The sequence below is a fragment of the Chrysemys picta genome, chromosome 2 (assembly GCF_011386835.1).
Source record: "Chrysemys picta bellii isolate R12L10 chromosome 2, ASM1138683v2, whole genome shotgun sequence".
NCBI lineage: Eukaryota > Metazoa > Chordata > Testudines > Emydidae > Chrysemys > Chrysemys picta.
In genome coordinates, this window is record NC_088792.1 from 139,637,254 (window position 1) to 139,665,058 (window position 27,805).

General features: G+C 43.5%; 1 long non-coding RNA gene across 3 annotated transcripts in view; it reads left to right on the forward strand.

The window, feature by feature from the left end:
* LOC135981506 (uncharacterized) overlaps window positions 1–21,298 on the forward strand; it is a 40,458-nt gene extending 19,160 nt beyond the window's left edge. For 2 of the 3 annotated variants that reach the window (XR_010598559.1, XR_010598560.1), the window contains one exon: window positions 21,044–21,298. This is a non-coding gene — a long non-coding RNA (uncharacterized LOC135981506). Of the gene's footprint in view, window positions 1–12,288; window positions 12,422–21,043 lie in introns of all 3 variants that reach the window. The other variant, XR_010598561.1, reaches the window with a different exon arrangement.
* Window positions 21,299–27,805: the final 6,507 nt, after the last annotated feature.

Here is a 27,805-nt window from a genome sequence, read left to right on the forward strand (position 1 = left end):
AATCAATATTGAAAATATAGAAAAACATCCAAAAATATTAATAAATTTCAATTGGTAGTTTATTGTTATCAGTGCGATTATTTGTGATCAATTTTTGTAATCGCGATCAATTTGTTTGAGTTAATCGTGTGAGTTAACTGTGATTAATTGACAGCCCTAGTTTATACCTGGCTTTGAAACTGACTTCTGTATCCTTTGGCAAGTTCTCTTCTCAGCCATCTGAGAATGCATATAGTGCTTATAAAGTGGATATAACAATAAAACACCTACTCTAGGAGTTGGGATGATTAATTATTTCGGAAATGAAGAGTCCTTGGCACCTCTCAGGATCTGGCCACTGATGTTTATAAAGCATTTTGAAGAAAAAACATTATATGAAGCTACTGGCAGGAATAAGCTCTGAGCATCCCTTGCTTTTTTGGTTTAAGTCATACTCATAATTTTGTCAGAGTTTTATATCCATTCCTAACTGTTGTAATTCTCATCCTTGCATAAATGCAGTAATTTATTTTGAATGAGGATTGAAACTCTCTTAATTTGATGATCATTCATTTGAACTTCACTGTGTGCATGTTTCACCATCAAACAAATTCATTATAGATTATTTATAAAATGCTGGCTTTCTCATGCAATAAGCAAGAAAATCAATATGAACATTCAACCACAATATTTATACAAATCTATAAAAACTAAGCAAACAAAACCAAAATATGATTTGTGCCCTAAGTTTAATATAGTAAATAGATTGTAATATCATATTTGGTATTAAAATAAAAAAGCTGGAAAGGAGTGCCCTATTTTTCTTTTGTTTGAAAGTGCCACATCATGAACAAGTATTTTTATAGGAACTAAGTTAAATAATACATGTTTTGAGGCTTAGATGGAAACATTTCTGACATTATGCAGGGCTATTATTACCGCAGTAACCCTCCAAAACCAGCCAATTTTAGCAGCTAAAGTGGTGAGTAGACTGCAGCAACACAGAATTTTCCTCACCTAGGTTTTGTAGTTTGCACCTATGCTTACTGAGGAAAACAGAGAGAGAGAGATGGTTGAGGCAAGCCTATTTGCGGTTGTTTCTCACTGCAGCTGCCAAAATGAGCTGGATCTTTTGAGTCTGCCTTGTGATATAAATAGCAAACTTTTACATAGTATTTTTTTCTTGTTTGCTTAAAAAAATATGGGCTTGTCTACATGTTATTGGCAAAGCGCAGTAGAGGGGTATGAGTTGTAAAGCTTTCTAATGTTTTGCATTCTAACTGCCCTGTGTAGACCCTGTTGACATGCGCTAAAATGTTGTCCAACTTCATTACCGTGAACTAAGTACCTTTTAGAGTGTGCCAGCAGGGTCTACATGGGGCAGTTAGACCTCAGGACATTGGTGTGCTTTACAAATCAGTCTTCTGGTGCCATGGTATGTACATAGGCGGCGGGTTATATTCTTTTGTAGTGCTTGAGCTCCAGCAATATTCAGGGCCAGGGCCGGCCTTAGCAAGAGCGGGGCCCGATTCCTGGGGGCGGGGCTTGCCGGCGGCTGGGGTCGCGGGGTTTGGGTCCGGGCCGGAGCTGCTGGGGCCGTGCTGGGGGTGCTCGGCCGGAACTGGGGCCGCTGTCCCGGGGCCCGTGCCGGGCTGGAGCCAGAGCCGCCAGGGCCGCGCCGTGCCTCCCAGGAGCCCTCCTCGCGCCCCCCCCTTACCTGTTGCTGCCGCCGACTGCCCCTTTTCAGACTTCCCGCAAACATCTGATTCGCGGGAAGCAGGGGAGCGGGAGGAACAGGGGGCGGAGCATTCAGGGGAGGGGAGGAGCGGGAAGTGAGCTGGGGGCGGAGTGGAGAGCTGCGGGGCCCTCTTAGGCGCGGGGCCCAATTCAGCCGAATTGGCTGAATCGGCTTAAAGCTGGCCCTGCTCAGGGCTGGGGGCCCTGATATTTGGAGCTGGGTCTCTCCCCCGGCCCTGCCTGGAGCGGGCCCTGGCCCCCGCGTCACTCCCCCCTGCCCTGCAGCGTCCCTGCCTGGAGTGGGTCCCGGCCTCCACCTGCCACACCCCCTCTGCGTGTACCCCCCCCCCCCCGCGTCCCTGCCTGAAAGAAAGCAGCGCGTGCCTCTCCCATGCCTGCTTGTGCTGGCGTAGCACATTCCTAGGTGGAGCCCTGCTCCAGGCAGCAACTGCTGTCTGCTGCCCCAGGGTCCTAGTGCCCCCCATTCACTAATGGCAAGTCTAGGGTTACCATATCTCATAAATAAAAAAAGGGGACCCTCCACGGGCCCTGGCCCCGCCCATTTCCCTACCCCTAGCCCCGTCCCAACTCCGCCCCTTCCCCACCCTAAATCCGCCTCCTCCTCCCTTCCACTCCCAGCCAGGGGGAAAGGGCTGCCCCAGTGCTACCGGCTTCAGGGTTTGCCGGGCAGCCCCCAGACCCTGCGCCCCCAGCCAGCGCTTCCCCAGCGCAGCTGGAGCCCGGGGGGGGGAAGCGCCCAGCCGGGGGCGCAGTGTCTGGAGGCTGCCCAGCAAACCGTGAAGCCGGTAGCGCTTGGGCTTTGGGCAGCCCCTATGCCTCCGGACCCTGCGCCCCCAGCCGGGCACTTCCCCTCCCGGGCTGCCACCCATGGGCATGTAGACAAGCCCTAAGATTCTTGTTACCAATATACACAATAAGAACTGGATTCTCCACATGCTTCACCTGTGGAATTCTGGTTGAATGGAAATCTGTGTGTGAAATAAAAATGGATAAGGAATAGAGAGATACATTTTTGAGTAAAGAATTTTAAACTGAGAGTTAAGCACAAATGTCTTGTTTAGATGAATGGTACCTTCTTTGTAAGACACTTAAGTCAGTCAAATGTGTGCAGAGTACAAAACATAGCAGTTTAAATTTGCAAGAGAAAGATTCAAGATAACTATTCCCCCCTGGATCTGGTTCCTATGGGTTTATACTGCCTTGACCCAATTCTTCTCTTCTCTGGCCAGATATATCAGGAGCCCCCTCCGCGTATTGAGACAGCCTCCATTACTGAATTGTGTCCTGAATTTCACTCCATTTTGCTGTGACTTTGAATGTAGCCAGAATCTCAAAGTGAAACCAAATATTGCCAGGTTGAAACCAAACCAAACAGCTGAATTGTTATATTGGGTTCTGCATAAAATCATTACTTGTCTCTCTGCTCACTTGGAACCTTTTAGCAAATGGGTCTGCACATAGTCTGCCTGGTTTCATTTCTTATTATGAAAGTTTCTAAAAGCTCTAATGGTCATACCCTAGAAAACATAGTTTTGTATGAGACACCCTGATAAAACGCTGCTGCTTCTTTTTCTGTACCTCTCAAAAATGCTTGGTTTTAATTTTCAAAGATGGCATAATAATGAAGTAGAGTGGTATTATTTTAGCAAACATACAAATATATGGCATTTAGAACATAAGAACAGCCATACTGGGTAAGACCAAAGGTCCATCTAGCCCAGTATCCTGTCTTCCAAAAGTGGCCAATGCCAGGTGCTTCAGAGGGAATGAACAGAACAGGTAATCATCAAGTGCTCCATTCCCTGTCACCCATTCCCCCTTTCTGGATAAGGGTAAGACACCTCCCGGCAGGGCAGACCCCCACATGCCCTGGCAATGCACAGACCCACACGCCATGGCGGATACTCTGTCCCTGGGGAGGGGGTCTCCAGAGCACTTACTTGTAATCCTCTATGTCCCGAGGAGGACTGCTGTAGTGCTGCTGCTGTTGGAAAATTTTGCTGCTGTACCGAAGCCAAAAGAGGCTCCACGTGGCTCAGTACCAAGTTAAATCCTGGGAACTGGGGAAGGCCAAGCATTCAGCACCCTCCACAACCCCAGTTGGCCATTGGATGCCAGAGAGCCCAAGTAGGCAGAGGAACGAACTGATGTTCCTCAGCTGGTGTCTTTCTCCCTTGCTGCTGGGACTGTCCTCTTTCACTGTCAGCCCCATCAACTTCCCCCACCCATTGAGGCAAGTGGGTGGCATTTGTGTTTGTATTTGGTCCTATCTTCTCAAGAGCAAGATGGAGCCAGTAAATAGAAGCAGGCCTCCTCAGTCTACTTTTTGTTCAGCTGATAGAAACCAGAAACTAAGGTGGCCTCTCTTCTGCCCATTTATTTATTGATTCTCCAATATAAAAAGCGCAACAATATTAACAATATCTATTCAACATCTGGAAATAGCTTTCCCGCATAACCATAGTCATATGTCTCTTAAGAAATAAGTCGAAGGATGCCAGGGATTTGATTAAAACCTGAATAAAGCTCAGGGCTTTTCACCTGCATTTTTATGTACAACATGGCTAGTCTGGTGTGGAACTCCATGAGAGCACATCTCAGTTAAAGTCTTGCTGGACCCTAGTCAGCATTAGTATTAGAACTTCAGCTGAAAGCGCACTACCGATTTCAAGTTATGCTGCTAACAGCCGGACTCTTTCAGCAAGGCTTCAGAAGGCGGGTGTAGCAGAGTTCAGCATGAGTACTAGTAATTATTTACTTCGTAGCTCTTCTGTCTGCAGGATGTTATTTATCATTATTTTTGTTACTTTATTTCAGAATTTCATTTTTGACATAAATAACATAAATAAATTCTGGGCCTCATCACATACTAGAGTGTGTGAGTGGCTCACAGCATGCCATGTAAGGCAGGGAAATACTTCTGTCCCCATTTTACAGAGAGGAAATCTGAGGCACAGCAGTTAAAGTGTTTGCCTAAGGTCATACAGGAAGTCTGCAGGAGAATCAAAATTGCCTGATTCCTACTCCAGAGCATTAACCACAAGATCATCCTTCCTCCCAGTGAAGTAACTGAGGGTTTTCCTGAGTAAGGAGCTGAGCAGGCTGTTTTAAATATTTATTGTAACAACCTTTATGTAAAGGATTTCCAAGGCCAGGGCTTGGAATGGGCTGGTATGCAGTTACAGTATACCAGCAGCTCTCTGAAGCTACTGTCTCATTTTCCAGAATTTCAGGTTTTTTATAATAAATTTCTAGCTGTTATGGTTCTGAAGAAAATCTCAGAAATAGTGTAATCAATGCAGAGATGTCTATCTGAGTCTGCAGTGAACCTGGCACAATAGCTCAGACTGGTGTGACCTGCCCCATTCATTTCAGTGAGGTGTTAACGCATATGGCCAGAGATAATCATTTAAATGTCTAATGTAACTATTTCATTTCTTATGTAACGCTTTGTCTACACTTAACATCTTTGCTGATATTGCTTTAATGGTATAGTTCTACCAGCAAAGCCTCTGAGGGTACATGGGTAGACAGGCTCACACTAGCTTTGCTCAAGCTAGCATGCTAAAAATATCAGTGTGGATGTTGCTACATGGGCAGTGGTGTGGGCTAGCCACCTGAGTCCAAGCCCACGCGACCCCCCAAGAGTGTGAGTTTGGATGGCTAACCTTAGCTGCCACCCATGCCGCACCATCTACACTGCTATTTTTAGCACACTAGCTTGAGCAATGCTAGTGTGAGGCTAACTGGGCTGGGAGGCACATTCCCAGTTGCAGTGAAGACATACCCCTAGCGTAGATGCAGTTATAAAAAAGTGCTTTTTCTGGTGTAGCTTATATAGCGGTTAAGTGAGTGAAATAAGCTACAGTAGTAAAAGCACTGTTTTGCCAGTCTAACAGCATCTATGCTAGTGCTTTTGCTGACACACCTATGTCATGAAAAAAAATCACTCCCTTAATTGACATAGCTATGCTCGTCAAAGTTTCTAATGTAGACCTCGTCTAAGAAAGGAGACAGACAGGATCTGCAAAATTAACCATGAGTGATGTATCATTTTGGTACCACAAATGTGTGGCATTTGGAAAATACCATGACTTATGTGTCTTTCCCAGTCAAGGAGGAGACAAGTCCAAGGAGTTTAGGAAAACTTATGGGCATGTTCAAGCCACACCAAGGGGAGGTAAGCTCAAGGAGTCTGCTGGAACTCAGTGTCGGAGAATCAGAGAGCGCACACAACCATATTTTGAACATCTGTGCAGTTTACTGTGAGTGGTGTCTCAGACATGTTGGCAGTTCACATGGGCTCAGTTTATTTTGTGCATGGAGCTTGGGAGAATTCCGCCCTCTGTCCAGGGCTTCTGGGCATAGAGTGTTTTCTATTAGGTCTATCCAAAATGTTGGTTGTTAACAAGTAGCAACTCAATGGTGTTTGTGAAACTTTAGAATAGAGTTGGAGTGACTCTACTGAATCCCTTCCATCTCCATGGGTATGTGATTTATGGCTTTGGGTGGAGGCAGTTTGAAACTTAGAATTCTGGGCTGATTTTTTCACTTCAAACATTTGGATTTGTTCATATATGCAACTGAGAGCAATAGACCTGGGTTGTGGTTGTGTTATAAATTCATAGATTCTAGGACTGGAAGGGACCTCGAGAGGTCATCAAGTCCAGTCCCCTGCCCTCATGGCAGGACCAAATACTGTCTAGAACATCCCTGATAGACATTTATCTAACCTACTCTTAAATATCTCCAGAGATGGAGATTCCACAACCTCCCTAGGCAATTTATTCCAGTGTTTAACCACCCTGACAGTTAGGAACTTTTTCCTAATGTCCAATCTAAACCTCCCTTGCTGCAGTTTAAGCCCATTGCTTCTTGTTCTATCCTTAGAGGCTAAGGTGAACAAGTTTTCTCCCTCCTCCTTATGACACTCTTTTAGATACCTGAAAACTGCTATCATGTCTCCTCTCAGTCTTCTGTTTTCCAAACTAAACAAACCCAATTCTTTCAGCCTTCTTTCATAGGTCATGTTCTGAAGACCTTTAATCATTCTTGTTGCTCTTCTCTGGACCCTCTCCAATTTCTCCACATCTTTTTTGGAATGTGATGCCCAGAACTGGACACAATACTCCAGTTGAGGCCTAACCAGTGCAGAGTAGAGCGGAAGAATGACTTCTCATGTCTTGCTCACAACACACCTGTTAATACATCCCAGAATCATGTTTGCTTTTTTGGCAACAGCATCACACTGTTGACTCATATTTAGCTTGTGGTCCACTATAACCCCTAGATCCCTTTCTACCGTACTCCTTCCTAGACAGTCTCTTCCAGTTCTGTATGTGTGAAACTGATTGTTCCTTCCTAAGTGGAGCACTTTGCATTTGTCTTTGTTAAACTTCATCCTGTTTACCTCAGACGATTTCTCCAATTTGTCCAGATCATTTTGAATTATGACCCTATCCTCCAAAGCAGTTGCAATCCCTCCCAGTTTGGTATCATCTGCAAACTTAATAAGCGTACTTTCTATGCCAATATCTAAGTCGTTAATGAAGATATTGAACAGAGCTGGTCCCCAAACAGACCCCTGTGGCACCCCACTTGTTATGCCTTTCCAGCAGGATTGGGAACCATTAATAACAACTCTCTGAGTACGGTTATCCAGCCAGTTATGCACCCACCTTATAGTAGCCCCATCTAAATTGTATTTGCCTAGTTTATTGATAAGAATATCATGCAAGACCGTATCAAATGCCTTACTAAAGTCTAGGTATACCACATCCACAGCTTCTCCCTTATCCACAAGGCTCGTTATCCTATCAAAGAAAGCTATCAGATTGGTTTGACACAATTTGTTCTTTACAAATCCATGCTGGCTATTCCCTGTTGTCTTGGCTTTGTGTATACAATCCTTCTGAGGGCTTGTCTTCACTACTGGGGTAAGTCGACCTAAGTTATGCTACTCCAGCTACGCTATTCGATGTAGCTAAGGTTGACTTACCCCGGTGTCTTCACTGCGCTGTGTCAATGGGAGATGCTCTCTAGTCGACTTCCCTTACTCTTCTCAGGGAGCTGGAGTACTGGAGTCGACCAGAGAGCGCTCTGCCGTGGAATTAGTGGGTCTTCACTAGATCCGCTAAATAGACCCCTGCTGCATCGATTGCAGCAGTGTGGATCTCACTGTAGTGAAGGCAAGCTCTCTGTAGATGGACCCCAGACAGGCTAAGAAAGCTGCTCTTACTGTTAGCTAAAGGAGTTCAGTGGGACAGGATAGTGATTTTGGAGCTGAAAGGCAAGCATTTTAGTCCTGGCTTTCAAAGTGTGTGTTATTTATGTATTAATTGGGTCTGTTGTTTACCAACATGAATTCATAATAAAGTGAATGAAAATCTAAATACTTTGCCATGTGTACCTGCACAGCTGAGTCCTTATTCTATAAACCAGAGGCCAATGTACAAATGTGTTGTGCAACGAACAAAACTTACAGGTCCTAATTCACCGGTCTCTCTCTCCAGGTGTATCCCAGCACAACTCCACTGTCAGGCCACTTAAAAATAAGGGCCAGCCCTTCAGCTAGCGTATACTGGTGTAGCTCCATGGAAGTCAATAGAACGATGCTGATTTACTGTAGCTGAGGATCTGGTCATCTCTCTGCACAGAGTTGTAAAGAATGATCCTGATTCTGTGCGTGCTTTGTGTGTGCAGCTCCCATTGACACAGGGAATACTGGTCTACTGTGTGACCCTGGCCAAGTCAGTTTGCATTTCTGTGCCTAAGTTCCCCCACCTGTAGAATGGGATAAGGATACTGACCTCCTTTGTGAAGCACTTTGCAGACTTACTGATGAAAACTGCTATATAGGAGCTATTAACCAGAAGCAGAACAGTGGTGAACTGGGCCTTTTATGTTTATAATCAGCTGGGAAGTTGCACTGCAGGGGAAAAATATTATAAAAATACAACAGGTGTTACATTCCCCACATTGACCATTGATTATTTCTGCTGTAGACCATTATGCTTCTAGGCTTTTGCCACAAGCTGACAGTGGAAAACAAATGTCTATCCTTACAGCCATTCAATCTGAATATGTTTTTGTGACTGAGAAAGAATGTGTGTTTAATGCCACAGTGATTTGTACAGATCTCTACACACTGGGATTTTGTTGAATATTGCATTGTAGTGCACCAACCATACACAAATTACAAAATGCCTGTCTGAAACTGAAAATAAAATAAAATATAAATAATGGGCCTGATCCTATAAGTGCTCTGATTTTAGGATTCTCATTGAAGTTGAGAGGCGAGGCATTTTACATGAGGATGAAATCCAGACTCTATTGATGTCAGTGAGATTTTTGCCATTAATTTCAATAGGATTAGGATTTCACCCGAGGAGTACTTGCAGGTTTGGGCCCGACCTTCTCAACTCTGTGGGAAGACATTTTTTTGTGGCCTTAAAACCAGGCCCTTGTGTCACTATAGATGGTAATGACTTTCATCTGAGGGTCTTGCAGGGTTTTACCAAACTCCCTCACAATTCAGTTTTGTTCAAGTAATGATTATTCCATTTTACAGATGTTGAAACTGAGGTACGTATGGGTTAAGCCACTTGTTCAAGGTTACACAGAGTCAGTGGCAAAGCCATGAAAAGAAGCTCAAACTCTTGCCTTCCACCACACATTTCTCCCTTCCTCGGAAGCTATTACAAGAGAGATTCACTCCTACAACCCCTGGGAAAACTGAAATCTGAACCTAGACCTTAAATTGTTTGTGTTAGGCCATGCTGACAAGGATAAGGCATAGTTTTAATTTCTTTTGGGTGCTTATTTGGGGTTTTTTTATTGCTTCCTCCTGATCTTGAATCTACATTTTTCTGCTTTGAGCTCCAGTGCAACCTTTTCTTACAAACTACTTCGCATTATGGCGCCACAGAGTGCTGAATGCTGAAAAATCTCCAGTAACTCACTTGGAAATGGGTTAGGGTGTTGGATTTGAAAGGCATTGAGGTTAAGTAACTACTGAGCCACAAATACATATATAAACCTACAGGCAAAAAAAGGATGGATTTTATTTTCCCCTTGGAAATTGTATGGGGATGGCTGTAAATCTTAAAGCCAAATTAAGGGTTAAGTAGTATGGAACACACATTGTTTCAAATCCACTTTTAACAGGGACACTAAAGAGCTTTTTTTGTTAATTAGAACTTTTTTCTGTGAAGCCTCTCTGAAGTATCCATTTACCCTCTTAGCTTCTAATGCATTATGCACAGGTCTCTCCGAAGGTCACAACTGCCTGGGGAGAATGTATTTCCTTTGTTGCATTAGCAGAGTTTATAGCCCTGCTCATATTTGCCTGAATCTTGTAGGAAGAATCTCCAGTACCAAGGCTTTGAAGCGGTGAGGTGCTGAGAGCTCTCAATCCTGCTCAATAGGAGTTGATGAGGCTCAGTGACTCATAGGATCAGTCTCTAGGCTCCTTGTCAGTAGGTGTATGAGGCTGCATGAAGTAATTTTTAAAAGCAAAATTCACTTATGGTATTGCTATTGTCTGCGAAGCTGATAATTACAATAATTTTTTTGTTCATCTAGCTGCAGTGAAATCTGCTGTTTATGGCACTGGCTTCTGCTTTAGGAAGTGGTGCCGGAACTGCAGCTCCCTAAAAAAGATCTTGAGAGCTGCCTGGCAAGGTTTGTAAGAGAAGAGAGTTCCTTACAGTACATTTACATTTTTTCCTCCTTAGCAAATCGCAAGATTCCTAGCCAAAAAGGGAGGAGGGAGAATTGGAAACCTATAACTCAGTGTAAAATAAAGCAGATCCATGTGGTTACTCTGTCAGCTATCTCTTTCCTCTCACATCTGGTAACAATCAATAGTGGGTGAATATAGGAATCCACATTGTGTGTTGCATTTGGGTGTGTGTGTCAGAGTCCCAGTGCTCCCATTCCATTTTGAAAGCATCTGCTCTTTATTAGGGAGCTGCTTGGACATGATCATTACCAGCATTCCAAACAAACAGCACAACTGCTCCCCCATGTTAAATACTGAATGTGTGTGAGTGAGTGTGAATAAACGGCACTGCCAAAAAGGACAGTGAGTCGTCTAAGTCTATGGAGGCCATCGTGCGCACACACTGGATTTAGTGTTTATTATCTGTTATCCCATTTAATCCTGTCTAGATGGCTCTGGAATTTCAAATGAACACCCCGGTTGATAAAATGTAATTGGATAGTACTTTGCTTTAGGGAGCTTTTGAAAGGGACATTGCGTAACAATGTTTTCTCTATTAAACTTTCTGTGCTTCTTGTATTTCAAAAGGGAACTCGGTTTGTTTTTCCTTTTTCTTCTTCATTTGCTATCTTTCTTGCCTAATGTGTCCTTTCAGCAGTGACAACAAAAATCAGTAAGGCCAGGGTGGACCTTCAGGGTCACTACTGAAGCTATTTGGTTGAGTAATATTTGAGCATCATTCTTGTGTTGCAACATCAACCCTGGAGCATGTGATTTTAATCATTGCAGCAGCTTAAGAAAGGACTATTAGATGACACAGCAAAACCAGAATGTTCCTTTTTGTGTCTTTTTATTCCATGACTGCACACATGTTGAGTTTCACCACCACCATAAATAATAATGTCTTGGATGATGGACACTAGGAAAAGCCCAACTGTGTGGTGATGAATTTATGGGAAGCTAAGTAGCTTGTTTCAGCAAGAATCAAGAATTGCGTTAAGACAAAAAACTCTATTTAGTTCCCCCATTTATCAATGGAAACTGACATGCAGCACTCTGGGACAATGCTGTTCTTCTGTCTGATGAGAAGGCAAGGAGGATTGCAGGTACTCATCTGAAATGGAATAATGGTAGACAGGGCTGGCTCTGGCTTTTTTGCCACCCCAGGCAAAAAAGCCTCCCGCCGCCCCGCCCCCCTCCCCCCGTGGGGAGCGCTGCAGGGGAGGGTGCCGAGCCCGGCCGCGGGCCCGCTCTCCCCGACTGGCCAGAGCGCCGGGAGGAGGGCAGAGAGCCCGGCTGGGGCTCCGCTCTCCCCGGTGGCCATAACGCCGGGGGGAGGGCGGCAAGCCCGCCGCGGATCCGCTCATCCCGGCGGCCAGAGCGCTGGGGGAGGGTGGCGAGCCCAGTTGTGGCCCTGATCTTGGGCCGGAGCGCCGCGCCGCCCCCCTCCAGGTGCCGCCCCAAGCACATGCTTGGTGGGCTGGTGCCTGGAGCTGGCCCTGATGGTAGAGAGTGTTGTTAAAAGATATTTGGATACAGATTGCAAAGTCTGATGGATGTTAGGTCAGACTACATTATGCTACTGACCTTATCCATTCACTGGAGCTGGTCAAATGTTTTGAGGGAACGAGTCAATTTCAATGACATTTTTGCCAGGAAAAGGTTAAAACATTTCATTTTTACAATGATCAAACATTTCAATTTATTTACTTTTCACATCTCTGTGTGCATGTCTCTCTCTCTCACACACACACACACTTGAATAAAATGTAAAAAACAAAATGAAATGATTTGATGGTGCCACATCAATTTTTTTTTTCAAATTGCAGCTTTTGTTCCAATTTGGAATGATCCCCTTCCCCCCAATGCTGGAATTTCCTGTGGAACAGAAATTCTAGTTCTAAACCAGCCCTACTATCCACATAACAGAGGACATGAAGTTTCATCCAGTAATTCCTGCAGGTGAAGAAATTTTCCTCACTAGATAAGTGAACCAAATAACTTTGGGAAGTCCTGGGTTGAGTACAGAACCCTGGTGGTGGAAAATCTATCCAAGGGTAGCACTAAAGGACAGAATTTACATTCAAATGTCTCTCCCAAAACAAAATGCACTAAATATAAAAATTGTAGTTGGGTCTTTTCCTCTATTGATGTCAAAGTACTTTACAAAGGAGGTCAGTATCATTATCCCCATTTTACCGATGGGGATATTGAGGCACAGAAAAATGAAGCCACTTGCCCAAGGTCACCCAGAAGGCCAGCGGCATAGCCAGGATTAGAACCTAGGTCTTCTGATTTCCAGCTTAGTTCACTGGACCATACTGCCTCATGTATTGAATTCTGAAGTGTTTACAGTTATACATACTTGGCTTTACAGTGTCTTGTAACATGTGCATTTGTTTTTACCTGTGCAAAGTGTGCATAAAATACAGGCACCAGAGAATCTTAATCATAATATGTTACAGTTGGGATAGAAAATAAATTGGATAATTTGAATGAGAAATAATATCATAAGGAAATGACGGGCAAAACAACTATTGTTTGGCAGTTCTGAGCTTACACTTTGATATACAAAGAAGAAATATAAATGCAGTGTTTACAATATTACTGTGTATACTTGGAATTGGGATGGGAAGCATTTTATGTTTATTCCAACTCTGATCTTGCTATGTGTTAAATATGATAATAGACCTTAATTCTTGTATTAGGGCCTCTTTTCATTTAAAAAAACAAACAAAACAAAAAACCAAACAAACCCAAAGAAATATAGCATGTTGCTGCGTTTTCTTCTTTCAGAAAATATTTGTCCTGGCATTGGCAGGAAAACTTTATCATAATTCATGGAAAGCACAGCTTGTGCCCATGCCTGCTCCACTGACCCCAAAAGGGCCAAGATGGGGCCTTGTCTCTGGAGTGCAGGCAGGATTTCAAGTATGGGTCTGATGCTGCAATCAATAGGATCCTCAATGGGTGTTTTGCCTAGTTGGACTGCAGGACTAAGTCCTATATCAGGCCTGCATATATCACCATGGGCTGTCTGCTAAATATATGGGCAATAAAGTGTCACAACTGGGATGTTGGCCATCTGACCTAATGGTTGGCGCGGGAGTCAGGCTGGGTCAGTTACCAGGAGAGCAGAGTCCAAAACAAGCTAGAGGGCAAACTGAGATTCATGTGTCAGGAGGCATGCAGGGGCAGGGTATCAGGGGATTAGGACTGCAGGGGAATCAGTCCTTAGCAGCCAAAACCTATTTGCATGGACAACTTCCTGTGTTTGGTTCCCTGCTTCTATTTAAACCAACCAAGGTTCAAGGAGTTTCTCCAGTCTGATTCAAGGTCTGGAGTCCTCTGTCAGAGTTGACTTTCTAGTTCTGGGGACTGTTAGCAGGTCTCTGGTTGGCAGTTTTGAACTTACTGGCTCCTAACACCCCTGAGAAGCAGTACTTGAGACTCACAGTACTTGACACCAAGCAATGCTCCTCATGTCCCTTTTGACCCAAGGGAACCATAGCTTTGCCAGGTTGCTCCTGTTAGGAGAAGATGATGATGATAGAGATGGGTAATTCTTTGGTGCAATCCTGTTTATTTACAAAGAATATACAGTCCTATTTCCCTCAAAACAGTAGGAACAAACAGCAGGACGCAGTTTCCTTGCTCATAATTTCAAGCCTTTCCAGTCAGCACTCTGCCCAAAAGAAGCTCTTTCTCTTGGCTTCTTCTCAGGGTCTCTACCCATGCTTCTCTGGTGTTCTGCTTCTCACATATAGCCACTGCCCTCCAAAACAGTGCTGTGTTTGCAAGCCCTCTGCTATATTTGCAATCATTTCCTAGGGAAACCCCTCATGGCTCAATCTCTGCCCAGGCCTTGCATATGGCCAGTGCTTTGAGCAATGGCTTCTAGTGTTTTACCATTTTACCCCATAAAAAAAGCTCTCCATAAAAGAGCTTAATTTCTTCTTCGGTTTACCCGGAATGAAAGGTGGCTAATTATCAGTTTCAGTGAGGTCTGCGATTGCCTAATAATCAAAGACATGCTTGCTGGCAACTACCAACACCATCAAGCATCACAATACTTTGTCTTTCATCTGGGGATCTCAAAGTGCTTTGTCAGCATACATTATTGAAATTAGGCCAGATTTCTCTGAAGTAGGTAGGAGATTTTGTGCCATTACTTTGGAGATTAGTAAACTGAAACACAGGTTATGTTTTTTGGTGATATTTCGGCAATGAGACTATGAATTTATGCCTGATCTTGAGAGGTGCTGAGGCCACCTGAAAATCTACACGAGCATTATACTCAACACTTCAGAAGCCCTTAGCAAGTTTCTGTTGTCATGCCAAGCTGCATGAAAATAACCTCACGTTGCAAAGCTTAGTGGACAAAATATATAACATCCAAGAGAATTACTGAATTTGGACAAGGGTGAAATTCTGTCATTGCTAAAAAAAAAAGACATTGATATAGTGTCTTTCACCCTGAATTGTCTTGAAATATTTCATAAACGATTTATACATATATGACAATGCTAAAATGCAGCCATCTACCAACCTGGGGTCAATGGTGACAGCCCCTGGTGCCCAATGTGGGGAGAGGAGAAATTTTGTCTGGGAACTGTAATTTTTTGTAAAGTTGAATCTTCACTATCCATACAGAGCAGACTGGGCCTTGGGGCAAAATTTTCATATGTGGGCACCTAGTCAGGGTGTCCATCCTTAGGCACCTTTTATAGGTGTTGATTTTCAGATATGTTGAGCACCTACATTCTTGCTTAGTTCATCCCCAAAAGTGACTTTGGGGCACACCTATCCATAACTTTAGGTTAGAAGTAGCTGGAGGAATAACATTTAAATTGATCCCACTTTTGCACACTTATTTATTCATTGCAGAAAGTGGCATATCCCATATAATATCCCAGAACTTTAGAATTATTCCTGTCCTGCAGAAAATTAGTAATATGTCTCAACAGGAACTCAGTGTTATTGAGTGGAACTCAGCCAACAGGGCAGGAAATCCCATTCAGGACAAGTGGAATTGTAGGGCTACAACACTGTGCTATTGCTATTGTCTGCTCTGGGGCATAGTGCTCCTTCTTCAGAGAAACACAGATCATTTGAACTTCTGTGGGTAAGAGGATTTTATTATTTTAAGTGATGCATACTGTGTTTTAGAGGAGGCTAAAACAGAGCTACAATTTTAAATAAATAATCCCTTGTCCTTTGGCAACACTTCTGATGTAGATGGTGTTACCTATGAGCAAACAGGGGTATATCCTGTGCGCATATTTGATTTCTAGGCAGGAAAACTTACTTAAACATTGTCTGTACAACAGGATGTGCCTGTAACCGTGCCTTAGTGGGTCACAACTGAGGATGCCAAATTCAGGACTATCTGCTGAGAAATAGGGCAAACACAAGCCCAAACTAGTGGTTATTCTTTTATAAGATATACCAAACCAGCCACAAAAGTAAACTCCTGTTTCACCAGACTGGCTAACAAGAAAACATAAAAGCAGTTTCCTTAGGCATTCCAGTTCTTATATCACCACCAAAAACACTGGATTCAGAGATGAGTGGTTCTTTACAACCAGTCTAATCAAATAATAGGTTTTTCTGATCCCAAAAGACCAGCCACATACCCAGGACAATATATAACTTAGATCTTACCCCAAAATCACGCTGATGCCAATCCTTTAGTATCTAAAATCTAAAGGTTTGTTTTTATAAAGAAACATGAGAGTTAAAATTGGTGAAAAGAATCAATTACATACAGTAATTGCAAAGTTCTTGGTTCAGGCTTGTAGTGGTGGAATAAACTGCTAGCTTAAGTCAAGTCTCTGGAGTACATCCACAGCTTGGATGGTTTCAGAGTAGCAGCCGTGTTAGTCTGTATCCGCAAAAAGAAGAACAGGAGTACTTGTGGCACCTTAGAGACTTGGATGGGTCATTTAGTTCTTTGTTCAGAGCTTCAGTTTGTAGCAAAGTTCCTCCAGAGGTAAGAAGCAGGATTGAAGACAAAATGGAGATGTTTCCATGGCCTTTTATAGCTTTTGCCATGTGGAGGGCATCCGATTGTTCTTACTGTGGAAAATTACAGCAACAAAATGGAGTTTGGAGTCAATGAGCAAGTCATAAGAACATAAGAATTCATAGATTCTAGGACTGGAAGGGACCTCTAGAGGTCATCGAGTCTAGTCCCCTGCCCTCATGGCAGGACCAAATACTGTCTAGACCATCCCTGATAGACATTTATCTAACCTACTCTTAAATATCTCCAGAGATGGAGATTCCACAACCTCTCTAGGCAATTTATTCCAGTGTTTAACCACCCTGACAGTTAGGAACTTTTTCCTAAAGTCCAACTTAAACCTCCCTTGCTGCAGTTTAAGCTCATTGATTCTTGTTCTATCCTTAGAGGCTAAGGTGAACAAGTTTTCTCCCTCCTCCTTATGACACCCTTTTAGATACCTGAAAACTACTATCATGTCCCCTCTCAGTCTTCTGTTTTCCAAACCCAACAAACCCAATTCTTTCAGCCTTCCTTCATAGGTCATGTTCTGAAGACCTTTAATCATTCTTGTTGCTCTTCTCTGGACCCTCTCCAATTTCTCCACATCTTTCTTGAAATGCGGTGCCCAGAACTGGACACAATACTCCAGTTGAGGCCTAACCAGCGCAGAGTAGAGCGGAAGAATGACTTCTCGTGTCTTGCTCACAACACACCTGTTAATGCATCCCAGAATCATGTTTTCTTTTTTGGCAACAGCATCACACTGTTGACTCACATTTAGCTTGTGGTCCACTATAACCCCTAGATCCCTTTCTGCCGTACTCCTTCCTAGACAGTCTCTTCCCATTCTGTATGTGTAAAACTGATTGTTCCTTCCTAAGTGGAGCATTTTGCATTTGTCTTTGTTAAACTTCATCCTGTTTACCTCAGGCCATTTCTCCAATTTGTCCGGATCATTTTGAATTATGACCCTATCCTCCAAAGCAGTTGCAATCCCTCCCAGTTTGGTATCATCTGCAAACTTAATAAGCGTACTTTCTATGCCAATATCTAAGTCGTTGATGAAGATATTGAACAGAGCCGGACTCAAAACAGACTCCTGCAGAACCCCACTTGTTATACCTTTCCAGGATTGGGAACCATTAATAACTACTCTCTGAGTATGGTTATCCAGCCAGTTATGCACTCACCTAATAGTAGCCCCATCTAAGTTGTATTTGCCTAGTTTATTGATAAGAATATCATGTGAGACCATATCAAATGCTTTACTAAAGTCTAGGTATACCACATCCATCGCTTCTCCCTTATCCACAAGACTTGTTATCCTATCAAAGATACTACCAAAGGTCCATCTAGCCCAGTATCCTGTCTACCGACAGTGGCCAATGCCAGGTGCCCCAGAGGGAGTGAACCCAACAGGCAATGATCAAGTGATCTCTCTCCTGCCATCCATCTCCACCCTCTGACAAACAGAGGCTAGGGACACCCTTCCTTACCCATCCTGGCTAATATCCATTAATGGACTTAACCTCTATGAATTTATCTAGTTCTCTTTTAAACGCTGTTATAGTCCTAGCCTTCACAACCTCTTCAGGCAAGGAGTTCCACAAGTTGACTGTGCGCTGTGTGAAGAAGAACTTCCTTTTATTTGTTTTAAACCTGCTGCCCATTAATTTCATTTGGTGGCCCATAGTTTTTGTATTATGGGAACAAGTAAATAACTTTTCCTTATTTACTTTTTCTACATCACTCATGATTTTATATACCTCTATCATATCCCCCCTTAGTCTCCTCTTTTCCAAGCTGAAAAGTCACATGTTCATGTCCAGTTTACCCCAGTTATTGCAGGAAGCCATTACCTACACTCCAGGCAGCACGTTTACATGACAGTCCACTCAGTGCAGCCGGGCATCTCCCATGGTCCACTGTCAACCAAATGTTCCTTAATGAAGCACTTAATTTGAATGGTCCCTCCAAGATGTGCTGGGCATTACCTTGTGGGTGTTACCCCAGGAGCAGACATTTGAAATCCAAGTATAGAGCCAATACTTATAACTTCAAATACAAAAATGATGTATGCATACAGATAGCATAATCATAACCAGCAAATCATAACCTTTTCATAGCACCTCACTCGACACCCTTTGTACATTATTTGCTGCAAATATACAACAGTGGTTGCAACAATGATCTATATGGTCATATTTTAATCAGATAATGTCACACCTACATAAATGTATTTTTTTCCATGTGGACTTCTTGTAAACTTTGTGCTTCAACTGATGCATAAAATATACTGAGGGCCTGAAATGACCCAGTGTGTAAGCAATTTCTTTTTTATGCAGCCATTATGCAACAAAATAGCCATTTTTGCTCTATTTCTAAAATAGATGCAGAATGTTCAATGATTTTATTTATTAAGGAAACAAAGACAATTAAAAAAAGTTGTGGAACCAAACCCATCACTTTACTTATATTTTTGTAAAAAAACATTAGCTTCTTATAATAGCTGGATCACATCCTCATCTGATGTAAATTGACATGCTCCATTCAATTACACTGAGTCTACACCAATTTTCATAAGCTAAGAATCTGGCCTGTTGACAGTAATATAGGTTTTCCCACAAAAAGAATTCAGGTTTATGGTGAAAATATTTATAAAGACACAGGATTTTTCTGCTATATATCTATAAGTTTATAATAATAATAATGAATTATGAACAGGGTATATTGTAAGTATGGCAATGATTGTAGATGAATATTTTTAGTCTATAGTAATATACCCACATTCTTTTAAGCAAATGTGGTTTCTTTTTAAATTAAATGATAGGGTAGGTGCTGACGTTAGTCTCATTGTGAAATCACTGTGTCGTTATATGACGGTGGTGGATCTAGCCCTTAAAAATAGCATAGAGAATTAGCAATGCAAAGCTAGCTATATTTTAATGTGGGTTTTGAAAGTTTTCCTGCATACTGTTAAGTGACCTAAATGTATATAGTAATATTTGCTGCTGTTAAAAATGATGTAATTTTTTCCCCAGGTACATTTATAAAAGCGTTTACATAGCATACGAGATCAGAATGGGCCCTTCATGCCTGGAACAGCTTTTGAACAACTCTGGCAGCTCTGTCTGATTTTTATAAAAATTCACGTAAGGTCAAAATTGGGCTTTGGGTGGGGGGCTCCATGAAAGTTGTGAGGACAGAATCCTTCCTGTTCAACTCACAGAGGTCATGGAGCTTCAGTGAAGCCCCTTCCAAAGATCTCCTTCCAGCCTCTGGGTTGTAATAAAAAAACACAGCACCACCAGGGATGGATTTTTGGGGGTAGCATATTCATATCAGTGTCGATCATGTGGGACATCTCCATGCTCACCCCCAATGGCAATCATTGTGTTGATATACTCAGGGCTTGTCTACACAAGGAAACTTGACTGAAAAAAAACAACTATTCCGGAATAGTTCCCTGTGTGGATGCTCTATGCCAGAATAAAAATCATTTTTATTCTTAAATAGTGTATCCACACAGGGAGCTATTTCAGAATAACTGTTCTGGTCAATTTGCCTCTGTAGAAAAGCCCTTAGGATAAGTGTAACCAGATTGCCTGCATTTCCCTGTTCAGCCCACTCATGGAGCTTTAGTGGTGGGGTGGATCTTGTATGGACCTTCATGCTTCATGCAGGAGCTGTTTATTTATCTGTGTTTTGACAGTAGCTAGGACAGTGGAGTCCTACTCTTCACTGGAAATTCTGGGTGCTACCACATTTAAACATTTTTTAATAATATTATGAAAAAAAAAATCTTTGCTTGTAAGCCCGCTGGGGCAGTGTGATCGGGTATACAAATCCCACACTGAGCAACAGAGGATTAATGCTCTGATTTGGACTCAGGTGGCCTTGCCCTGCCCCACCTGTGAGAGATGTCAGACTTGAAGGGAGGATCATAAAAGGGGGAAGACCATTACATTTGGTGGTAGATTAGGGAGGAGAGCAGGCTTCCAGTCCTCAACTCCTGGAGGGCAGGCTGATTGAAGGCTGGAGCTCTTCAGATAGCTGCTAGTCCATGAACCAGAAAACTTTTTGGTGTCTTCTGGGTAGGCAAATTCCCATCTCTCCTTCTCTCGTTCTCTCTCTCTCTCTCTCTCTCTCTCTCTCTCTTTTTTTGAAAGATCCATACATTTTAGAGAAATATCCAGTGGACCTTTCTACATGGTAGCTTATAAGTGGAGTTAGGCCTGTTTCCATGGAAACTATATGTGTAAGGGTAGGCATTAGGTGAAAACAGGTATGTGGTATATTTTAACTACAAATGATTACATCTTCATCCAATTTTGGGTAATTATGTTTTTCATTAAATAATGAGGACTAGGCAAATTTGTCTTATTTGTATAACTGTTGCCATGGCAACTGCCAACAACCTAACAATAGGGGTTATGCTTCATGTGAACAAATATTTTGATTCTACAAGCATTAATATCATTATTTTTTTGACTTAAAATCAACTTTTAGGTAGTTGTTGTATACAATAAGATACTGTGACCTAAGATGTTTGTGTTTTTTTCCTCTGTTTGCTTCAGATTTGACTATGTTGTAGTTGTGCTTCCTGAATGAACAATGGAATCTTATACAGAGATTCCCAAAAAGCATCCATGAACAGAGCAAATGCCGAAAAACACACCTGTGATATGTGATGTGGAGGCTCCTTTCACAAAACTGACCAAACCAAGAGAGTCTTGATAATGATTACACTGCAATGCCAAAACCTCTCATAGACTTCCTCATAATGGTGTTTACAGGGGACACAGAGACTACACCATCCTCACAAATGCAAAGATTCAGACAATTCTTTCCCCAAGATTATATATATGCCATTAGTGGAGGTGTGCAGAAACCTGACAAGCACATCCTGCTACCATGGACTGTGAAAACCCTCACAGGCAATGTGGAGTTGATTAAGATACTCAACTGGTAAGATCACGGGATATCCTATAGTCAACTGGAGGAAATGGACACTGCCATCTGTCTACAGAAGTTGGCAGATGAGGATGAGTTAGATGTGCCAATACCATCCAACATTCTGCCTGCATCCCCACAACTTTGGCATATGATAACATCTACAGACACTCAGTGGTGCAGGGACATCTCATAGAGTACATGGTAGTGCAGTGCAGCCACAGGTATCAACCCCTGGACAACCCAAGAGGCCTCTACATGCAGAGAAAGTTTAAAAAAACTCCCCAAAATGCAGCATCACTCCTCCACCATTACTGCTTCCTCCTTATAATGCTGGTAACCAAATTGGCCCTCCTGTGATGGAACCCATGGAGATAGACTATGAAGAGGACATTCACAATGCTCAAGTTAAGAATCAAGTATGGTCTCTGGTCAGACGAACAGAAGTAAATAACCAGATTATCAGCTCCTGGCCTGGCTTCAACATCCAGACATGCAACAAGGTCAGTGTGACTCAGGACAGTGTTGGGTATTTGTCAGCCATGAATGTGCCAGCAACTGAGATGTCCACAGTCTACAAAATCCTTAATCAGATTCTAAAAATATTGGAAAAACTCATTTTGAAAGAGATGTGTATCTTTGACCAGGCACTGTATGCCAAGGCTGCAGAAATTCTGGGGAAGAATGACAAAAATTCCAATCCATAGTTATCAGAATGGTAATAGGAACAAAATATGTAATATGATATTGATCATTTAGGAAAAGATTGCAGGATGCTGGTCTGAGAGATTTTGCAGTTGTGTCTGGTATTTTTGCTGAAGGTTCCATCTGCGACATACTGGAGGGATGGAAGTACAACTGAGCTGTTAGACTACATAAATCAGTGCAAGAGGCCTCAAGGACACAGTCATCCAGATGGAAAAGCTATACGATGTCCTCAACCATCCATCCTGTGTTTTGATCTGTTAGCTTTTCAAACCTGAGCTACTCGAGGCATGAACATGGCAACCTATCAGCATTCTGGATACATTTCACTGATATCATTGATGCGGTTCTTGGTCTTATTTGAGCATCCAGAGAAGCTAATTGGCCACACCTATTCATGATTTGAGTCTTGATAACCTGGTGTTTTGCTTATGACAAGCAGAATTATCCAAGATATCTGTCTGTGTACTACACACTGTTGGAAACAGAACATCCTGAGGTGTTTGAGCATTTCAAAAAAGACGCTTCTCTGTACAGACAGGGTCATCAAATCCATTTGGAAAAAATCCTGTAACAGGTCCTCTTGAATGTCTGTTCAAATCCCTGTTTAAATATCTATTCAAATCATCAGAAAAAAGAGAAGGTGCATATGCATCATTCACATATAACAGGCTGGAAACAGAGCAGCCAACCCAGGATTTCTATGGTAGGCTGCCAAAGCAAAAACTGAAGACATTCAGTGATGTAAAGAAATTCAGGAAAACAAAAGCCTCAAACAAGGAGATTATATTAAAGGCAGATCACAAGGTTTTTGGCAAATGCTTTTGGTAGCAGCAAGCAGGCATCTGGACATGAGGGAAGTATTGCAGCACTTCTTAGGACCACTGCGCTAGGCTCTCACCAACATTGATGGCACCATGAGGGAAGACAAATTAAGAAGCCCTGGCAAGGAATCTTGAGAAAAGAATAACAGCGGCTGACATAATACCTAGTTCGTCTGCCTGCATCATAGATGGAATGGCTCTTGTATTCAAAATAAAGGTTGAAAATAAAACATATGGTGATCTGTCAGAGAGCATCTTTATGTCAGCCTTGAAGATTGGATCTGACAGTGACACGATAGATGTGATCTTTGATGTGTACAATTAAATCTCCATTAAAAATCCATAGAGGGAAAATAGATCAGGCCCTGGAGGGCTATTGAGCACAATAGTATTTGGCCACAAGATCCAACAATAGAGGTCCATTCTTGTATGTTCTACCAGCAAGACTGCTCTCATCAAGTTCTTATGGAAAAGGCCCTATTTCCTGGAGAAACTGGGAGAGAAAACCATGTGTGAGACATGCCAGGAATACTGTAACAAGCTTACAAAGGGCATCAAACTTTCTGAACTTATTGCATCTCAGGACACTGATGTGCTAATTCTTATCCTTGTTTTCTTCAGGCACACAGGCAAAATCTATGTAAGATCTGGTACCAAAAATCAAATGAAGCAATGTAAGCAAACTTGGCACATCAATAGGCAAGGGAGTCTGGACAGCCCTGTTAGGAATGCTCACATTCACTGTGTGTGATTGCCAAGATGTGTGAAAGTGAATGGCCTAAAGTTGATCATCAGAGAAGAGTATCTTTGGAGAGCACTGGCAGAGCTAGGGCAACACTGGGTCTTGTCTGCAGATTTCTATCATCTTCTTCCAGAATTTCCCAGTAGAATGTATGCAGCCAAATGTTACAGAGGTAAATGAGCCAAGATTCTAGCTGTTCTGCTCTAAGTAAGAAAGGAGAATCTGGCCAGCTGCCTCCATGCAAAGACTGCCTCCTCATGCATGCTCTATGTCCATTAACCACGCTGCTGTCTGGCATAGGAGCTGGGAGAAGTATCCTGTCTTACAGCCCTGAAGCAGGGAATGGCTGGATCATGGAGAATGTTGAGATGACAACAAAATGGATGAAAGGCTGCCTGCCCCTGAGGTAGTCTTGCAATTGATGGCTTGTAAATGCATCAAAGAATGTAAACTACCTGATTGCCAAGACCTTGCAAACAGACTCAAATGTTCTTCAGCATGTAGGCTGCAAATGTGTGAGAAATGAATGAGGATAAGGTGATAGTTAGTATGAGAGACAGTTTGGATGATGAAGATGTCAATACACATGGAGATGATATTCCAGTCAGACAATGAATACTGGATTGTTAGTGGATTATCCATTTTATATCATTGTGAGCTTGGTAGGTCACTCATCAATGTAGTTATGGCAAAACATACAATAACAGTAACATTGAAAAAGCTTCAAAAACATGGAGAAAGACATTTCTATTATATTATGTAGTATTTAGATGGTGGGAGTGGTTTAATCATAGATTTTATAGATTTAGATTTGAAATTTTAAGATCCTTAGCATGATAGGAAAACACTCCCTTTTGCTTACTAATGAACAATGTTTGAACAAATATACTCAAAATGTGTTTCCTTTCATTTAAGTCATTATATAACAAAAATCCTTTCCCTCCCCACCAAAATTGACAGCTACCACTAAACTATTATGAAGGCAGGTCCACCATAACTTTTATCATCTATTGACAAGGAGCTATTCAAAATGCATAAAGAGATTTTGCCCATCCAAATAGTACCAATGTGCTGTTTTTTAGGAGTTAGCTGATGGACTATGTTGTCTGGTACACCCTCCATAAAGGAAAGGAGGGCCTGATGCTGACTCACCTTTTGAGGGTTCTATTCCTCTATGTATGTCTGTGAACTTAGTTGGGGGCCACAGCCCGATAAGGGCTATCTGAAGGAAGAAAGCTTTACCACTGTTGTGCAATAATTAATTTGTGTTAATTTCTTTTATTTTTCTGTTCATTGCCGGAACATTAGAAGCGGAGGACTATCTGGGACTCAGCCAGAGGGCTGAGCCTCTTCTGTCTGCAACTGGCATAGAAATACACCTGGACATCACAGAGCAGGGGCCCAGCCCAGGGTCTAGGGGCACTCTGGGGCAGGAACCCTAGTGACAGGCAAGGACAGTCTTTTTGCTTTGTGTTTGTACAGTGCCTAGCCCAATGGGGCTCTGGTCCATGACTAGGGCTCCTAGGTGCTACGTAAAGCAAATGAATAATAAATAACAACTAAATATACCACTAGTATGCAGGTTACAATATTTTATAAAATAGCAATTGTCGAATAGTGGTTAAATAATAGGAAATTAAATTATAGGTTTACAAATGTGAGTAAAGGTTTCAAATCTATCAGGTCATATGATATAAGATCTGCCAAATTTAGAGTTAATAGAAATGTACTGCACCCCCTAGTCAATGTATACCTAAGAAGCACCTTTTCCAATATAATTTTGATAGTTCTTATGATCAGAATGTGAATGCAAAAAGATTTAGTTTATAAAGCTTGAGTACAGTTTACTGTGATTGAAACACACAAAGTGCCAGCCTGGAATGCCAAGTAGCAGCTGTGGCCAGAAATGCCCTTTTCCATCTCTGAATAGCCCCCAAACCAGTACACTATTGTCTATGGGGTGGTGTACCTATTGGATTCCATGAAGTGGGCGGGCGGAAGCCCGCCCACTGCTAAAGGATTCCCCACCCCTAGCCTAAGGGGAGGATCTATAGAACCTGAAACCCAACTGATCCCGGGGGACAACTAATGAATAATAGGGACAGGAGTGTGGTCCGAAGGTCAAAAGAAAGGAACCTGACGGGGACACCAAGCAGAGAACCCCAGACAGCGCCCACTGCTCCTCAAAGGTGTCAAGGGAGCCAGTGGACCCTGCCCAGAGGAACTCTGCCCGGATACGTGAACGGACAGAGGATCGGAAACAGACCCCACAGTCACAGGAGTCTCCATTGGCCAACCTCCTCTCCCTGGTTTTATAGATGGCCGTTTTAGCCAGGGCCAGGAGGAGGTTGACCAGGAGGTCCCGTGACTTTGTGGGGCCATGGATAGGGAGTGCGTAAATGAGAAGGTGAGGGGAAAAGTGTAACCAAAAGTGCAACATAATGTCAGTGAGGAGCCGGTGTAGGGGCTGCAACCTGGCACACTCCCAGTAAACGTGAGCCAGGGTCTCCCTCACACCGCAGAAGGGGCAGGTGTCTGGGACAGGAGTAAACCGCACCAAATACATGGCCGTGCTCACGGCCCCATGAAGGAGCTGCCAGCTGATATCCCCGGCGGGCCTCGGGACCAGGGTGAGTATAGGCTGGCCCACCGGGGCTTCTCACCCTCTACAGGTGGCAGGAGGTCCCACCACTTTGTGTCAGGGCGGGACACGAGGGTGAGAAAGTGAAGGGTGTGGAGCACGAGCGTGTATAGGTGTTTTCTTGGTGCAGTTTGGAAGCAGACCGGCTGCAGATCGTGCAGCCAGCTCACGGAGAAGGGGGGGGGGTGATTGGGTCCACAGGGCAGGGGCCCGATGAAAAGGTCGGGAGGGCCCAGGGTGGAGGGTGGGCAGGGCTTGCCCTTGTGCAGGACCCGGTCAAGGTAGGCCCCAATCAAAAAAAAAAAAAATGCCACTTGAACTGCCGAAGCAAAAAAAAAAAAAGCCGCTCGGACTGTGACGCCCCAAGAATGGATGGAATGCCACCCCTTAGCATGTGCTGCCCCAGGCACGTGCTTCCTCCGCTGTTGCCTGGAGCTGGCCCTGTCCTGAAGTATGCGCTGGGGAGTACAAGGCCTGGAGAGCCCCATACACCGAGCGAGCATCAGGGGATCCAGCCAGTCTCCCCGGTCGTAATCCAGGAGGTCTCTGACTCTGGTGTCTATGAGGAGGTATAGCGGTTGCCCCGCTCCTGAAAAGAGCCTAGGCTGATTCGGGAAGCAGCCACAGCTGGGACCATGCCCCAGTCAGGTCACAGCTGGCCCTATAAAAGGGTTGTGAGCCAGGAGCTGAGTCAGTTTCTCTCTTGCTCTGGAGAGAGAAGGATCTGGCTGCCTGGGAGCTCAGGGTATGGGGACTGGAGCAAGTCTGGGGAAAGGCAAGGGGAGCTGGGGAGCTCCAGCCTGGTAAAACCAAACTAGGTACTGGGGTTGCAGAGGCTGCAGCTGGGGATAGGCAGAGGCAGCTGATCTGACCCCCCTTGCCGATGATGAGTGGCCTTTTACAGACTGCAGTTTGCCCCAGTGAGTGGGGGCTAGATGATGACTGGCAGTAGCCACTGAGGCAAAGTGGGGATAGAGGGTTGGGGGTTCTCCTTGGAGGGGAGACCCAAACTGTGGGTTACTGCTGGTGGCAGAACCCGGAGGAAAAGGAGCACCAGGGTCTGGGAGGGACACGGGGGCCCTAAGGCAGGTGAGACACCGGCCTGCAGAGGGTGCTCCGGGCTGGACAAGAGCTAATGCCCAGGATAACCAGCAGGAGGCGCCATGCCAGTGAGTCTCACTTTGCTACAGGTGGGCATTGGTCATCCTTGTCATTATTACTTCTAGACTGGACATGTGCAACACACTTCAGCTGGGACTAACTTGCTAACTTTAACTGTCCATCATTTGAGTGGGGCAAACTAAACAGAGCATATCACACTAGTGCTCCACGCTCTGCACTGGCTACCAGTAAGCTCCCAGCTGAAATTCAAATGGTTTATATAAAATGATGGGGTCTAGATTAGCTGTTACCACTCAAGAAGGAGAACTTGGCGTCATTATGGATCATTCTCTGAAAACATCCACTCAATGTG